Consider the following 5,082-nt stretch of genomic DNA (forward strand, 5'->3'; position numbering starts at 1 on the left):
CCATCACAACAATAATTGCTTGCATCTAGTAGGAAACATGTTTGTATGATCAACTCCCATGAATCCCTTATGAACCCATGATATCCTAGCATTTTTAATCAATTGTTTACAACATCCCTTTTAATTCATCTTGCTTGTTTGCTTTCATTGCTATTTATTTTAGTGATCTTCTACTTCAAACCCCAATTGTGACACCCTTAGACACCACTAGTTGCAATAGAAAATCTCATCTCAATTCCCGTCCTTTGGGATCCGACCTTTACTTGCCTCTTTACTAATTGTAGAGTTGTTTGTGAAGTTATAAATTGTGTTTTGGTCTAGGTGCTCCTAACGACAAGTACTGAAAACTAAACCCCTCACGAGGGATCACGACCAAAAATGGCGCCGTTGCCGGGGAACTTGCTAGGAGAACTTTGAGAAGTATCGGTGAGGTTGTAGATATTCAACCAAATACTATTGAGTTCATCAGCCCTTTTGCAAGAGAAGGTGAAGAGAACCCAACACAAAATCCAACACAAAATCAACCCACAATGCCTAAGTTTTCATCACATTCCGTACCAACCGAGGATAACCTACCCAATGGTACTCCCACACCACAACACTTAACCGGAAATTTTATTGCCAAATCCGCATTTATCCAATTAGTCGAAAGAAGCCAATTTGGGGGGATGCCTAGTGAAGACCCTCATTCTCATATGGAGACTTTTTGTGACTATTGTGATGCGATATCTCAAACCGGTGTAACTCAAGACCAAATACGATGGGTCTTATTTTCTTTTTCTCTAATTGGCACCGCAAAACAATGGTTGATAGGCCTTGATAAGGCTACTCTCGGAATTGATTCTTGGAAGAAGTTGGCTCTAGCTTTCTACAAAAAGTTCTATCCACCGGAAAAGACTAACATGCCAAGAGCTCAAATTACGGGCTTTAAGCAAAGAGATGAAGAATCCTTGTATGAAGCTTGGAGCGATTCAAAGGAATTTGTCGCTCATGTCCTCGCCATGGACTTAGGGAGTTGTTCTTGGTACAACAATTTTGTAACGGTCTTTATGAAGACTCAAGAAACATTCTCAACATGGGATCAAATGGAATGTTCACCGAAGTTGATGACAATCAAACTTGGAACAAAATTGAGGAAATGGCGGTTCATAACTCACAATATAGTAGACCTCGCAAGGCTTCTAGAGGAGGAAAGCATGAAGTGGACTCCATTACTCAATTGGGTGCTCAACTTAGTGCTCACATTGATACCATCAATTTGAAGTTTGAAAAAGCTATGACTAGACTTGAAGAAGCCTCAAAATCACCAAAGCATCATGTTAATACCATGACGGCATCTTCATCAATCCCAAGTGGGATATGTGAGAATTGTGGAACTTTGGGACATGTCCAAAGTGAATGTAGGGGAACAAATGAACAAGTGAATGCTTTTCAAGCATACAAGAGTGGTACCCCTTATTCAAACTATTACAATAAAAACACCAAATTCCATCCAAATCTCTCATACAAAAGCCAAAATGTTCAAAACCCTCAACCAACATACACCCCACCTCCCATGAGAAACCAAAATCAAAGACCCTTTTACAACCAAAACCAAGGTTACCAAAATTAAACTCCATACAATCAACAAAATGACCAAGGTTTTGATGTTAAAAAAGCGGTCCTCCAAATGCAAAAGAATCAACAAGAGTTTTTCACTCAAATGCAAAAGGATAGTCAAGCAAAGGAAATCACCATCAACAACATCCTAGCTCACACCAAAATGTTGGAAACCCAATTGACTCAACTAGCATCTTCAAGCTCACAAAGGCAAAAGGGGCAATTACCACCTCAAAGTAATCCCCCAAGACATGAAACGGTTAGTGCCATTCACTTGAGGAGTGGTAGAAGGTATAAAGCACCGAAGAAACAAGTTGAGGATAAAGTTGTGGAAGCTAGTGACAAAGAAGAAGTTGTGAAAAACTCCAAGGATGGAGAACCATCAAAAGAAGAAGTTTCAAAGAAAAATGAAGACAAGGTCAAGGAGAAGGAGCCCATTGTGATTAGACTTCCATTTCCGAGTCGTCAAGCCAAGCCCAAATTTGATGACCAACTTGGAAAATTTATGGAAATTGTGAAGAATTTGGAAGTCTCAATTCCTTTCACAGAATTAATCAATCACGTGCCGGCCTATGCAAAATACATGAAAGACATCCTCACAAAGAAGAAGTCGATCCGGAAGCTTGAGACTATCGCCTTCACTAAGGTGAGTAGTGCAATACTTCAAGGGAGTTCACCTCCAAAACTTAAAGATCCGGGAAGCTTCTCAATACCGTGTACCATTGGCGACACCACGATCAACAAAGCCTTATGTGATCTAGGGGCTAGTGTGAGTGTTATGCCGTACTCGGTGAGTAAAAGGTTAGGGATGGGAGAGCTTAAATGCACCAATATCACACTCCAAATGGCTGATAGATCAACAAAGACACCATTAGGGATATGGGAAGATGTTCCCGTAAGAGTTGGGAAATTTTTCATCCCGGTGGACTATGTCATTGTTGACATGGAAGAAGACTCCAACATTCCAATCATTCTAGGAAAACCTTTCTTGCACACCGCGGGTGCGGTGATTGATGTAAAGCATGGAGAGCTCACTCTATAAGTGGGAGATGAGAGCATAACTTTCAATCTTGACAAGACCATGAGAGCTCCCCGTTTGCATGAACCATGTTTTATGGTTGATCATTATAGCCGGAAGGATGATAGGAAGAAGTCGGAATTCCAATGGAAGAATAAAATTGATGATGCTCCATTCAAAGAGCAAGTGAATTGTAACAAAGAGAGCTTGAAAAGCTCACCAAAGTCAAGCAATGAAGAGGATGGCCTCATTGGCCAAGATAATAAAGTGGGAGAATTGTCTCTATCAACTCAAGAGGTCTTTATTGACAAAGTAGATGAAGTTTGTGGTCTTTGGGACGAGGAGTTTGAAGGGATTTTCAATCCCTACATCGGTAATGCTATCGATAAAGACCAACATGAAGGACAACAAGGGCAAAGGTCTATTGAAGATCTTTATCATGATAATGAACAAGCTTTTGACTACTTTTTCAAGGTGTTGAGCAACATCAACAACACCTTGGACATGCCCCCATGACATCTCACTAAGTATAAGAGTTTGGTGGAGTCCTCCCTAAACCACCATTTGTAAATATTTCTAACTCCCTAACTTGCATTTTAATTCTTACATTGCATTTTTGTCATTTTTGGATTGTTATGCTTTGATCAAGGTAATTATCATTTTTGAGAGAAGTGAGGGAGGGACTAATGATTTAATTGATGTGTAGTGCTTTAGCTTACTGTGGGGATAGCAATTGCCTAGGCTATTCATGCCTTAGTAGTGCCCCTACAATGAAGAACACGGGATTTGAAGAATGAAAAATGACACGGGATATGCAAGTGCACGGATGGAACTGAATCCGGGTAGACCAGGGAGAATCCGAGCATCCTTAAGGGGAATCCGCTCGTCTTTAGGGAATCCGAGCGTCTTTGGCAAAATCCGTCCGTCCATTTTAACTGAAAAATTAAAAATTTGGGACTGTCGAAGAATCCGAGCGTCCCAGCAGAGAAGACGCTCGTCTTGAAGAATCCGCTCGTCTTTGCAGAAAGACGCCCGTCTTTTTGCCAGTGCAAAATAAGAAATCTTGTTGTATTAGAATCCGCCCGTCTTCAGCAGAATCCGCTCGTCCCGCAGTCAAAGAATCCGAGCGTCCCAGCTGAAAGACGCCCGTCTTTAGGCGAGAATCCACGAACCGAATAGGCGTAATCCGAGCGTCCCGAAGGAAAAACGCCCGTCTTCCCCTGCAGTTTCAAAATTTTCGGGTGTTTTAAATACCCCTCCCACATTCATTTCTTCATTCATTCATTTAAAACACTACCAAAAACCTCGAAACCCTCATCCTCTCCATCACCAAAACAAGATTTCCACAACCAAATTCAACAAAATCAAATCCAAACTTTCTTACAACAACAATTAATCACTCCTTTTCCAACAATAATCAATCCAAGCATCAAAATCTTCAACCTTTGAGTCGACTTTCAAAATACAAAGGCAAAGCCTTTCATCTTAAAATCGATTTGGGTATACTTGGAAATTGAAGGTTTTCACTCTTTTCTTGGTATAATCATCAATGTCAAGAACAAAAGGATCAACAAAGGCACCTAAGGCAAAGGCACTCTCAACAAGGCAACAATGCCTTCAAGCAAAGAAAGCCTCTTTGGCTATGGTGGTTGCTAGTGCAAACTTGGAAGTTAAACAACAACAAAATCCTCCCTTGGAAGCAACAACATCATCAACTCCGGAAATTGCTCGATTATCAAACTATCCGGAGGTAATTTTCATTTCTAACTCCCATAGGGATACATTTGCCAAGTATGCTAGGAAATCCTTTCTACCCACCAAATTCATATGTGAAGATGCCTTGAACAAATTGGGTGTCCTTGAACAAACAAAATCCTTCTTTGAAGCCATGGGGTTAGGAAAATTGTTTGCTACAAGAGAATTGACATACCCCTCCCTTACCTTGGAATTTTTGAGTTCTTTGAAAGTGCATAAGGTAGAGACTAGAGAATACATCGAGTTCCGCCTTGCCAATGTGAGTAGGCGCATCACCTTTGATGACTTGAGTAAAGCATTGGGTCTTAGTGATTCACCTAGTTATTACAAGAAGCCCGAAAAATATGACCCCGCTCCTCTTTGGGAGGCGATTTCCGGGAAGAAATTTGAGAACTTTCATGCTTGTCGCGCTCTATTAGTCCACCACCCGGGCATTAGAGTGTGGTACAAGGTCATCGGGAATACTATCATTACAAGAAAAGACACTAACCACTTTACCAAGGTCGATTGTATTCTACTTGAGTCGGCCTTAAATATTGGAAGGGAATTCACCAAGCCTTACAATTCTCTAAGACTTTTGGTGGAAAGATGGCTCAATGTTGATTGTGGAAAGCAAGGCACCGCTTTTATTGTAAATGGAGGTCTAGTTACTCTCTTGGCCAAGTACTTTGATCCGAATTTCAACAAGGATAGCAAGTATGTGGCGAAAA

At 40.9% G+C, this 5,082-nt stretch overlaps 1 non-coding gene across 1 annotated transcript; it reads right to left on the minus strand.

The window, feature by feature from the left end:
* Positions 1-902: 902 nt before the first annotated feature.
* On the minus strand, positions 903-1,008 carry LOC141635403 (small nucleolar RNA R71). Its single transcript, XR_012540096.1, has one exon. It is a non-coding gene; the product is annotated as a small nucleolar RNA R71 (small nucleolar RNA).
* Positions 1,009-5,082: the final 4,074 nt, after the last annotated feature.

Source organism: Silene latifolia, chromosome Y (assembly GCF_048544455.1).
Source record: "Silene latifolia isolate original U9 population chromosome Y, ASM4854445v1, whole genome shotgun sequence".
NCBI lineage: Eukaryota > Viridiplantae > Streptophyta > Magnoliopsida > Caryophyllales > Caryophyllaceae > Silene > Silene latifolia.